General features: G+C 41.5%; 1 long non-coding RNA gene across 1 annotated transcript; it reads left to right on the forward strand.

Moving 5' to 3' along the window:
* The first annotated feature begins 2493 nt into the window (after window positions 1-2493).
* On the forward strand, window positions 2494-7141 carry LOC124700315. The gene is made up of 5 exons (XR_007001706.1): window positions 2494-2535; window positions 4265-4348; window positions 6226-6286; window positions 6396-6674; window positions 6784-7141. It is a non-coding gene; the product is annotated as an uncharacterized LOC124700315 (long non-coding RNA).
* The last annotated feature ends 6188 nt before the right edge of the window (window positions 7142-13329 follow it).

The raw sequence follows: 13329 nt of genomic DNA on the forward strand, positions 1-13329 counted from the left end.
TGGTGGCGCCGCCGTGAAAAGGAGGTCGGCATTCTGCTAGCCTCCTTTGACGACAAAGACAAGCTCTTTCTGATGATCGACCCCCCTGCCGCGGCATGGCAGTGACTACGACATCACATCCTCTAGGACCCGTCCGTTTATTTTTTGCTGATCATGCGACTTGTGTGCGTCTGTGTGGCACAAAACCTAGCTTAGGGCAATGGTAGAGCCAAAGCTTGAAGCTACCTTTTTTATGATAAGCTTGTGTTCTATTGGTTGTGTTCGTGCAAACAAGGTTGGGGCTGGGTTTAGCTGGTTGAGTGTTTGTTTTTGGTACCCTTGAAGCTTCAGATTTCATTATCTGTTGATAAATTGCAGTGTTGCTTAGGTGTATGCTTAATTCTCTTTTGATAGGTGGGAGTGACAAAAAAACAAGACATGTAGGGATTCTCAACCTTCCTAATTTAGAAGTACTAATGTAGTAATGTCTAGATAATCTTAGCTGAGGCCCATGTCCTCAATTTGCAGCTACGTTCTCGTGTTCTAGATGTACTAAAGGATTGCATGACTTAGGTCAGATTGTTTTAAGTGCAAGCTTATACAAGATAGTTGTGATTTTTTCATATTGGACCCCGGCCTAGAGCTTCCATTTGGAGATTTATTCATGACGTGTTCTATATGACTGCATGACTTGGTTCGGATAAGGTTACACAAGTTTTTTGCACAACCATGACAACAATGGCACAATCAAGTGATGGGTAAACTTTAATAAGTAAATAATTATAGGTACCTGAACGGGTGAACCACCATTTGTGCTGGAAACTAGTTCAACTAGCTTTAGAACAGACCTCTCCATTTTCATATTATTTCCGTTGTTCATATAGTGTGCAGAAAATTAGTCTGGGATAAAGACCTTCCGTTGCTCATATAGTGTGCAGAAAATTAGTCCGGGATACGAGAAAAATGATTAGCGCTAAGCACATACTAACACAATGGAGCCTTCAAGATTGTTTCATCGGTGCCTATTATATTGTATTGCTTCATTAATTTTAGTAAGCTATGAGTAATAGGGAATCGTTAACTGACAATGCTAATAGCCTTGTTGCTCCCTTCTTTTTGCATTTTGGAACATTCATACTAATCTGGGTATGTTTGTGCACTTGAATAGGCTTGAAGAAGTATGTCATTGATCTCGGAGGAACCAACTTCAGACTCATGAAGGTTCAAGTTGCTCACCAGGTTGGAGGAACCGAGGTTTTTTTTTGCTGGAGACATGGTAAGCTTAATACTATTTTGGACAATATAACACCTTCCAGTATTGTGATCGCACTCTTAACCCATTAGTCCTACATATCTATAGAAGTGGTAGTATTGGAACATATCTCTATTTTTTAATAAGAATCTTGAAGCCGCTAAATGGTTCCAGTAATATTAACTAGGTCGAGAATTGTTAATATCTCAAGTTATGTATAGAAAAATGGGCACTTTAACCCGTAGACCTCCCATACATTCTAGTAAGTGTCACCTATGATTATCCCTTTACTTCTCATCTTAGGAATTACATATCGTTTTCTTTTGGTGTTATATTTACTTGTCTACTACTTGAAGTGATTATTTTTAACTTAGGTAAAATATGGAATCTCATGTTGGGAAAGGTATCACTCACTCGCCTAGATGCAGCACACAGTAATCCGGTGTCGCGCCCGGATTCAGCAGCCCTTGACTCAGCCCCTTGCAACCACTATGCTCCTAATGTCACCGGAGAGGACATGGCCACCGCCCTGCTGTAGGACCATGAATAACATCGACCATGTGGCATCAAGGTATTGTCCCACTCTCCAGTGCCGATGGTTTTGTCTAGTCTGATCTGGTTGCTACATAGTTTAGTGAGTTTAGTGGTTTGCATTATGTATGTCCATTTCTTTGGTCTAAACCAGCAGCTTTTTCTGCTGGGTGTTGTTGGGCATGTACAGGGAGATATCATGACCACGATTAGGAGCCAGCATGCGAGTGTCATAAAGAAACCGCCGTCCCACTATCCAAAGGTGATGTGTGCTTGGTTTTGTATGTTATTGTGAGAGTAATTTCCAATCTTATATTAGCCTCTTAAATGCTAGTGGAATTATTATTTGCTGGCTATTAATCTTACATGAATGAGTTGTTAGACTCATGAATGATATTAAATGCATGTGTAGTGCAGCTCATGCAATGTTCCTAGTACATTGGCTGGCACTAAAGTTTGTGTGGTTGTGCTAGCAATTGCTCAGACATTGAAGTAGCTCTTAATTCAAAATTCAATGCATGATTTCTTTGTATTATTGTTGAATTCAGTATTTTTTATACTGAGCATGTTCTGACTCGCCTAAAATTCTTTCGTAGCTGGCTGGCTGCTTATGGGGATCTCGCACCATAAGTCCGACGAGTTCCTCAGCGGTGGATGTGGCGCACTGCTGGTGTGGTCGAAGAGAACACCGCTATCCTCACAGCCGCTATCGATGTCCTACTTGCTTGGTAGTGGATTACCAGGACTTCCTCAAGTACGAGGTGTCCAAGATGGTAAGATTACCTTCTTTTTGCAGAGTTCACTTTAGTTTTATGTTTGCAAGTTCGATTTAGACGTCATGTCATCACCTGGATCACCTTACTTTTGTGAAAATGTGTATGTAAAAGTATTTGTAATATCCAAGGTTTTGCTTTTTTTAATTGCCATTTGTTAATGGCACTTTCAGGTCACATATCTTCGTAGTATTGCACTTACTATCTAATTACGTGCTAATGTAGACCATAGGGAGGTATAAATCTTTCACTCCTAGGTCTGTTTCAAGTGTTACTCTGTTGTTAATGATGGTAGATTCAGCAACTAGTCCGTGCTTTACTTGTAGCTTGCTACTTTTAAAATTCTCCGTAGCTTGTAATTTGTTCTTGACGTGGATGGACCTTGTAGGTATGTGTTTTGTTCGTAGCTTGCTTGGCACTAGTAGAACGACATAAATTAATACTGTGTAAAACACCTTTTATTTTTTTATATCTATTGGTTCTTTCTTCTGGATATATTTTAACAACTCATTGATCCTCCGATGTTAGAGGTGTCCTTTTGCTCGATTGAGTATCATAACCTGCTTCGAAGTGGCTTTATATTTGGCTGTTTTGAATGATATTTAGGGAACTATCAGTCTATTGTTGTATCTCAATTTCTAAATCCCGTATTGTTGTTTTGAATGTCAAGATACAACATGTATATAGTGATGTGAAGTTTCATCAACTGCCAGTGTCTTTCTTTGGCACCTTTAACAACACATTGATCCTCTGATGTCCTTGGGTTTGGAGTATTTTTTAGAGGTGTCATTTTGCTCGATTGAGTAGCATAACCTGCTTTGGAAGTGGCTTTATAGTTGGCTGTTTTGGATGATATTTAGGAAACTATCAGTCTATTGTTGTATCTCAATTCCCAAATCTCGTATTGCTGTTTTGAATGCCAATATAAAATATGTACGTAGTGATGTGAAATTTCATCGATCGACGGTGTCTTTCTTTGGCACCTTCTCTTGTTATTCTTTTGAATCACTTCCGGATTTCAGTCTTCTAGCTTTTAATTCTTCTATATCATCTCCTCTAATTTTAGATGAAATTTCAGTAGTTCATCTACCCATCATTCACACGGATTTAACATGCATAAACATTCCGTCCACAATACAAATAGCATGCCTCTTCGAACACGATGCTTGATAATCTCTCGTTGTACGTGATTCAAGCTAGGATTTCAATTATTGATGGTGCTTTAATAAAATTTGCTAGTACTCGTCATTTTCAAAAAATATGCGATTAATATTTTCTTTGTCTCGCAACTCAACTATAGTATTAATTGTTGTCTTCATTAGTACTTGATTCAACAAGCCGGTGATACCTTAACCTTTCTAACATTGTTGTGGCCTGGATTTATAGACATGAATGGGTATTCTTGACATGCGTCCTTTGCAACTCAATCTGGTTGCCACTGTCTAATGAACCATGCCAACAACCATGTTCTAATGTAAGCAATTTGGTCATGTTGACAGGTTCTAATGTACAAGTTTAGTGGTGTTGCTCAGGGAAGCAAAGCTACTTTTTCATGGATGAATTAACTACTCTTATTTAAACTTTAGTGTGTCGGTTGATATATCTTTGATGTGTAGTTTGCAGTACCGTTCCGCTTACACTGCCAAGTTTTTCATTGTGCTCTGTTTTCTCTATAGTCAAAGAGTACAGGTGATGAACATCTTAATGATGTTGTTTCAATTATCTGCAGGTTTCACTTAATCTGGTGCAGGCATATGTGATGTGGCTCGGCTCTGAGGTTGACGTGGCCTGACCTCGGTTACAAACCTCTATGGTGAGCTCCTGGTTTCACCCCTTCGATGTCTGTCTCCCTTGCGTTTGCCATGGCTATGTCAGTATATACTGCCATATAGCTTTCTAAAATCCATTTCTATGAATCCGAAATCTAGACCTGGTTATTTGAGGTCTAGAACAATTTGGTTTATATTGTTTTGTGAAGATATAATTATTTTTATTTCTAGCATACTTTCTTGGCTACTTAATCACACCATTTTAAAATTTGTGGCTTCCATTATCTTTTCCATATGCCTTAGTGTTTCTTTTATTTTGTCTATGTGATGAATAAATTTGACAACTAGATCTAGATGATATGATGGATGCACCTCTTGGCCATCTCGGTCATGAATAGAATACCTTGGAACTTGCTTTTTGGATTCGGGTTTTTGGTGTGTTCTCTCTAGTAATTGGTAGGGAGCGAAAACCTGAGACTATGTGTGAGTCTACAGATCTGTTGACGGCTTTTGAAATCGCACATGCTTGCTTCTTGGGAGGAAATAATACACACGTGTACGTGCTTGGGAATAATCATGCTTTGGGCAGGTGCTGCGGATGCAAAGGGTGGTTGCTGCATTGTCGCTTGGCATCTCGTCTGCCAGCCCGAAGTCGCTCGGAGGTTTGGGTTTGCGCAACCTCGCACTCATGAACGCCGCCCTCCGCACGCGTTGGCTGTGGTTGCAGCGCACCTCCATGGACAAGCCTTGGGCCGGCCTACCGATCGCGGCTGCGGAGAGCACTGTCAGCCTCTTCAACGCCTCCGTTTCTATCAAACTCGGCCCTGGCTCCAATGTTCTTTTCTGGGAGGACGCGTGGATTGGGGGGCTCGCCGTCGACTCCATTGCGCCTGCAGTCCTGGAGCTTGTCAAGCCGGCCGTGCGGCGGACCCGTACGGTGCAGCAAGGGAAGCTCAACAATTCGTGGGCGCAAGACATCTCGGGGCAGCTCTCCGTGGACGCCGTAGTGCAATACCTGCGCCTGTGGGCGGCGGCCTCCCATGAGCTGCAACAGGTCGATGACACAGTGGTCTCCGACGTTTTCAGGTGGAGGTGGATGGCGGACGGAAGTTACTCAACCAAGGGTGCTTACCGCGCGCTCTTCCATGGCACCGTTGGTCTGCCCGCGGCCCCCTTGGTGTGGAACTCTTTTGCGCCGTTAAAGTTCAAGTTCCACGCCTGGCTTGCGCTGCGGCGGCGCTGCTGGACTGCCGATCGAAGGCTGCGGCGCGGCTCGCCGTCGCATATGCTTTGTAAGCTTTGCGATGCCGGTGACGAGACGCTCGATCACCTGTCCCCGCATTGCCCGTACGCGCGCGCGATCTGGGCTGGGCTCGTCGTGCAACTACGGCTACCGGATTTCACCCCCACGGGCGACCTCGGCATCAACGACTGGTGGTTGCAGGCAGCTGCTAGGTTCGCCAAGGCAGACCGCCGCTCGGTCAACTCTCTCATCATGCTCACGCTCAGAGCGCTGTGGCTGGAGCGGAACGCGCGTGTCTTCGAGGATAAGCGCTTGCCCCATGCCGTGACGCTAGGGCTCATTGTCGATGAGTGGCTCAGCTGGGTTAGGGCCAGGCATAGTGGTAGGTTGCTGGGAGAGTGAGCGGTTTTTTCTCCTTTCTTGCCGGCGCCAGAATGGCACTTGGCACCCCATTTGTATTTTGGTGGATTGGGACATCTTTGTTCGTTTTTCTCCCGTAAGCTTAATGCAATGACGCGCAGATCTCCTGCGGGTTCGCTAAAAAGGATGATTGATCTGTAGTAGTTCAAAGAGCACGGTTGTCCTCGTGTTTGTATGATTCATGCCAGATATAGTTGTGCTTGTGTTTCATCCATGTACCCGCCAACGGCTGAACCTCGCGGTCTGTTTTGATTTCAGTTGAAGAGGAGGAAGATAATAGCCACCAAGTAGGCTAGCTGAATAGATTGCATCTTTTAAGGTAATTGGCATATTGCATATATGGTTTGGTGTAGTATACAACCATTTTCAACTGAGTAGTTGGTTAATTAACTGACCGATGCTACCTTAACTGATGTGCATGTCAATAGTCAGACTGAAGGCAGGTCCGTAGCTAGCCGATGTCCATGCTAACAGATCTTGGTGATGGTGTGAACTTGTTCTATGTGCTAAACTAATTTTGTGAATAGCTACATCAATGATCCCTTAATTTTGTGCTGAAATGATACATGGATCGACTTTGAGCATTTTATTTGTGCCATCTCTTTTTTTCTGAACAAAATACCAGGTGCATGTTACGGTTTCATGTCCTGGTATTATAACAAATCTAGGAAGAGATTGTCTCTGAAAGTGAGTCGCAAATGGATAGGGTAAGATTCTGAAGATTCTCTTTGTGTTTGTGCATATGTGTCTATCAAATAAATTGCTTAGAAGATTCTATTTATGTTCCTTATTCTTATAAGTAATGCTATTTTTCAGTTTATTTTTGCAACGCGGGAGATGGCCAACATAGATGCTTAGATGCTATGTCAGTTAGTGGTCTTCATCTTCCTCCTATTTGTACCTCCCTGCCACTCTTGATCTGGTAGTGTGCTCTAAACCAAAGGTACCGGCTGCACATCGTCGATCTCACTCATCGAGAAGTACACAATGAGGTGTATGACTAGCTTGGCATTAAGTTCTAGGTGTTCAGTATTTTTGTTTAGAAGCTATATTTAGATATTTTGAGCAGATAATGTTGATGTGCTGTTTGTGAACACTTTTCTATGCAATGTGGCTAGCTAGCACATTGCCAACACTGTATAGACATGTTTGATGATGATGTCATGTGTTTTGTTATCTGCATGTTACGCCATGTGTCCGGTGCACGGGAGGGCTTGACATCGAGCTTGACTACACAACCAGGGCCTCACTCTTCGCTGCGAGCTCGCCGCCGGCTGCTTTGTTCCAGCTCATTGTGTTTCAGTTCTTGTAAATGTTCAGCTTGTTGAATCGTGTCTATGTCTCGTTGTGTAGGTCACAAGTTGCAGCCTTTAATTACTAGGTTTCATTTGTGTTTGGTTAAAGCTCATCTCGAAGTGGATTCTGTATATCTAAATGTCACTCACAGTTGATGTGTTGTATGTATCTATTATTATCAACAATGTTGCTGTTTGATCAAAATGTTGAAATAATTAAGGACCCTCATGCCAAAATTTTCCGAGAATACAGCCGGTAGCATCTAAAGAGCTAGATAGCAAAGGCATGCCAGAAATTTCTGAGACGACAGCCGATAGCAAAGGCAAGGTTGGCTGATGATGTAGTAGAGAAGAAACACAAAGCTTCAAATAACCGGGTAGCTTTGCATATTGGTCGCTCGATGCGAGCATAGATGCAAGGTATATGTAGCTTTATTGGTGTTAAATTAAAAGGTGGCTTGATTAGTTGATGGAATGAGAAATTGGATTATTAGCTGATTTGTTGTTGTTGCATCGGAGGGAAAGCAATAGCCATTCGGTGAACGATTAAGGCAAAAAAGTTAAAATTTATATATGTATCTATTATTATCAACTATGTTGCCGTTTGAATGTTGAATTAATTATGGAACATCGTGCCAAAATTTTGTGAGAATACTGCTTCTAGCATCTAAAGAGCTAGATAGCAAAGGCAAGTTTGGCTGATCGATGTAGTATAGAAGAAACAAAATAATATATAGCTTCAAATAGCTAGGTAGCTTTGCATGTTGTTAGCGCCTGATGCTAGCTTAGATGCAAGGTTGATGTAGCTTTTGTCGGTGTTAAATTAAAAGGTGGCTTAATTAGTCGATGGAATGAGCCATTCTGGTGAATAATTAAGGAAAAAAGTGATAATTTATATATGTCTAGTTGTATACTTGAAATATGTAAACTCAATGTGCCTTTCTAACCCTTGTGTGTCATTCTGTTGATTGACAAAGATGAAGTATATATATATAGTATATGTAAGTCAATGCGGAGATTGTGATCGGTTCTCTCGGATTAAACGATAAAATTACTCGCTTATATAACCGAGAAATTGAAGTTTAGCCACTCGATACATTTGAAGAGTTTTAGAGTTTGCGATAGCGCACATAAGTATTCCAAGTGTAGATGTGCGAAGCGATACAAGTTGCCAGCTGTTGTGTACTGAATAGGTTTGAGGCTGTTGTGTACTGAATAGGTTTGAGGCTTAAATGAAAATGGGTTGATTGGGAGAAGAGCACCTGTATAGATCCTGGAAATGGGTCAACACCATAACTACATTTGAGAAAAATGAGGCGTCCGGCAATTAGTACGGGTGCATGCAGCACCAACTTTAATTAATTATCAGTAGCTAATTGTGCGGGGCACTTGGTTTTCCTAAATAGTTGCCATACCATTGATCCAAGACACCACACATCTCGTTTCTCCATCTCTTCCACCATCCGGCACAAAAGATGAGGAGAGAACCGAAATGCCAATCCCTTCCCGCTCGATTAACTTTTCCCTTCTAAAAATTCGAACCTGCCGGCATCGCTCTACAAATACAAGCCATTCTTGACTTACCGCGTGCGGGTATCGTGTGTGACTTGTGACTTTGGACTTTGGCGAGGCGAGACGAGCGAGAGCGCCATGGCCGGAGATGGAGATGCCGACGGTCATGTCCGGCGGTACACGGAGGTATCATCACTCCGTCCGGCAGGCCGGCGATACGCAGAGGTACCATCACTCCGTCCGGCAGGCCGGCAGGCGGCAAGATAAAGCAGGTAAGGCTATTTATCCTCTCTTTCCTTCTTGGTAGACGATTGCTGCTCCCCGACCCAGATTGTTTTAGGTTTTGGGGGTTTTGATTGCAATTAGTCAGGATGAGGGGACGCTGGATTGCTCGTTCCTTTTTTTTCCTTGCCTGGTAGTTGCATGGAAAAGCAGGGATGCTTGAAACAAACGAGCGAGTAGTATTCGCGCCTATTAGATTTAGATCCGAGCTTTGCATCAGCCGCTTTAGGAGAGTTATGTGTTCTCTAATAAACTCATGAAAAGCTCGTGGAGTATGTCGTATAAGCTTCGCCGAGAAGAAGTCCTTGCGGCAGCCTAATAATAGTCTAGGATTTGTGTGAAACTAGCGCACAAAACCGTGTACCTGAAGGAACACTCGACTATTCAAATTACAAACTAATGTATCACAAAATTCTAAGAGGAAGTTTAAATTATAAACTAGTGTACTAATAAAGTTCTAGGTTGATGTTTAATTTAACACTAAGTACGGATATATAAAGAGTACTTTGGAACCATTGATAAAATCTAATAAATTTGAAGTTTTGAAAATAAGAAATGTTAGATCCATATTGTTTTATTTTTCTATAGCTCAAAATACAAAGTGTTTCAAATTAAGATTTTGCATGTTTGTAGGATACATTATTGAGTACATGCAGAATTATTTTTCATTTCTTTAAGACCTGCATAAATGATTTTTGATATTTTAAAAATAAAGGGATTACTGGAACTCAGGAGGTAAAAAAAATCTCTACTGGTTAAGGCGGCAATACTAAGGCTGACTTCTTTTAGACTTCTGCTTATCCATAAGCTGGCTTATAGGTTTTGGTTGGAAAAAAATTATGGTGGGAAGAAGTTCTAAGAAATGGTTCCTCCTATCCTTTTGGGCTTATGTAATTTTGGCTTATTAGGTCTGTTAAGTTGTGAAATGTCTAGAACGTCCCTAAATTTGATATATGCATTGCATATGTGATGATACCATACGTAGGCTAGTTTTTAGTAGAAGCTCAAAAAACTGGTCTCGGGCAGTTTCTTGAATTGCACTACGGGCTGGTTTCACATCCAAATAAGCGTTGTCGAAGCCGGAGACATCTTTTGGGCTTGAGCTGTTGAGCACCTAGAAGCCCACCCAGAAGCTAAAAAAAGCCCCCTAAGAACCCCAAAAGCCATACGCTCCATATATGTACTACAACCCAAAAAGAATGGCTATGTCGATCCGCGCCCACGAGTCTATCCACACATTGTCTCCGGCCGAGCTGAACAAGTAGGTAATTAGCACCATATGCACATGTATATATTTTACGATTTTTTGAGGTTCCAAATATTGTGTCTGATTTTTTTGAAATGAGTTCCCTGAAGCTAGACAGTTATTATGAATTTATGAGTACATTGTAGACAAATATATCTATCAAAATATAAATATCCAATCATGATATTTTGTAAAAAAATCGAGATTTCAAATATCGTATTTATAAATGAGTTCCCTGAAGCTACGTGATTATTATGAATTCTTGAGTATGTTGTAGAAAAAGAATATTTGGTAAAACATATATCTAATCAAGGCTGATCATGTTGAAAACATATGTTGAATTTTTATTGTTAAGAATATGTTTTTTAAAAGTATACTACCTCCATCCCAAGGTTTAAGGATATATTTTTTTAGAAAGTCAAACTATGCCAAATTTGATCAAGTCTTTATCAAAAATCATTAACATGCAAAATACAAATTCAATATCAGTAGATAGATAACTAAATATATTTTCACATGGTATCTACAAAATATCATATTTGTTGATTAATTCTTCTAAAATTTTGATCAAACTTTACTTGGTTTAACTTTTCAAAAAATATAAGCCTTAAGCTTTGGAATGCAGGTAGTATGAAGCTAGCTATTAAACAATTTTTTTTAAACGGAGGCAAAAACTTTATCTCATTTATTAATTAAGAAGAGAGTGTCTAGTTTTTAGGACAAAACCCGGCAAAAACCTACAATCATAGGGTCAAGCTCACACAAACAACACATCTACACACACCAGCCCACAACTAAGACTAATAGAGACCCGAACTACAAGGCTCCACCCACTCAAGCGAACACAAGATACCACAAATCGAGCCGAACAAACACTCACTACACAACACTCCAAAACCACGCCGACAAATGCTGGCCAAGACATTGGGGCGCACTCATCAATGAACCGTAGATCCAAGATAGGCAGTAGCCAAGGTGACGAGGAAATCGTAAACATCTTTGACAACGATATCTTCGGGCACCGTAGTTAACAACCATGACTTAGCAACCAGCTTACCAAAATGAACCACATGCACACCGTCAACAACACTACTCTTCTTAGAGCCAAGTGCACGACTCCCAGCGGAGAGGCCACAGATGAGATCTCGTGAGAGTCGGACCTCATTTTCTCGGTAGAAGGAGGCATAACCACACCACCACACAATTCTCGGAGCTTAGGCATGACCTGCGTGACTGGAGCCATGACCGCCGAGCACTCCCCATCACGAGGAGAGAAACAATTATAAAGGCCTGCTCCGCTCGCGTCCATTTTGCTAACATCCGGCAGAACCCAAGGATTAATTGGGAAAATGGATCATGGCATTTGTCAACACGACTACACGAGCTTTAATGAAATCTTCTCGTCAAGTTAAACTATGTCAAGTTTGATCAAGTCTTCATCAAAAATCATTAACATGCAAAATACAAAATCAATATCAGTAGATAGATAATGAAATATATTTTCACATGGTATCTACAAAATATCATATTTGTTGATAGATTCTTCTAAATTTTGATCAAATTTACTTGGTTTGATTAAAAAAAGCTTAAACCTTGGAATGTAGGTAGTATGAAGCTAGCTATCAAACAATTTTTTTTAAACGGAGTCAAACGCCTTACCTCATTTATTAATTAAGAAGAGAATGTCTAGTTTTTAGGACAAAATCTAGCAAAAACCTACAACCATAGAGCCAAGCCCACACAAATAACACATCCACACACAACCACAACTAAACCTAATAGAGATCCATACTGCAAGGCTCCACCCACTCAAGCGAACACAAGAAACCACAAAGCAAGCCGAACGAACACTCACTACACAACACTCCAAAACCGCGCCGACAAATGTTGGCTAAGACATTGGGGGGCGCACCCATCAATGAACTGCGGATCGAACATCTAAGATAGGCAGTAGCCAAGGTGACGAGGAAAACGCAAACCTCTCTGTCAACGATATCTTTGGGCAACGTAGCCAACAACCCTGACTTAGCAAACCGTTACCAAAATAAACCACATGCACCGTCAACAACACGACTTTTCTCAGAGCCAAGTGTATGACTCGGCGGAGAATCAAGCACTCCCCAACACGAGGAGAGAAATAATCATAATTAAAGACCGCTCTGCTGACGCCCACTTTGCTAACATCAGCCAGAATCATAGGATTAATTGGGAAAATGGATGATGGGATTTGTCATTTGTCAATACGATTAAAATGGCGGGGGAAGGATCGATCACCATGAAACCAAAACTTCAATGAAATCTTCTCGTGGGGCCGGAGTAAAGTCCAAGCATTTGGCTTATTTATTCTTACGCTGAACTTTTACTTGTGTTTGCCCGTGTGCAGATCAACGCGTGCCATGCCGTGCATGCTCGGCTGTGCTCAGTGGTTACATTCTAACAAAGGAGGCGCCAGACGGCACACGTCGCACAATCCTTAACCAAACCAAACTCTAGTAAAATGGCAGTATGCTACCCTAACAGGAAGTCTCAAGGGAGCTGCTGGCCAGGCCTCGTGGGTGCGGATCGACATAGCCATTCTTACACGGATAGACTGAGCTTTCTTCTCTGTCCCTTTCGTTCTAATTACAGTAGTTAACACGTGGCTTTGCCAATTAGGCCACTAAAGAGAACCTGGTTACGGTTGCATTATAGGCAGTTTCCACCGAATTCCATGGTCGTATTCTTTCATGTCGCTAGATTAAAAATGGTCGCTCATCTGCAGCGGCGGTGGGTTAGTTTATTCTGCTCTAATAAAAGCATCCTTCTGTTAGAACCTTCTGACCAAACACAGTTCTACCAAATCAGAAACTGACTGTTTTGGAAGAGAACATCGAAGATACAATGTCACAATCTGAGTAGGATTTGGTGAAAGCAGGACGGAAAGAGATACCGTGAGTACGTACCACGTATAAATAAGCTGCGGATTCAAGTGTCCAACCAAAGCATAGGGCTCAGATCATTAAGCTTAAGCAGCAGTTTGCACTACCC

This window comes from Lolium rigidum, chromosome 3, assembly GCF_022539505.1.
Source record: "Lolium rigidum isolate FL_2022 chromosome 3, APGP_CSIRO_Lrig_0.1, whole genome shotgun sequence".
NCBI classification, from domain to species: domain Eukaryota; kingdom Viridiplantae; phylum Streptophyta; class Magnoliopsida; order Poales; family Poaceae; genus Lolium; species Lolium rigidum.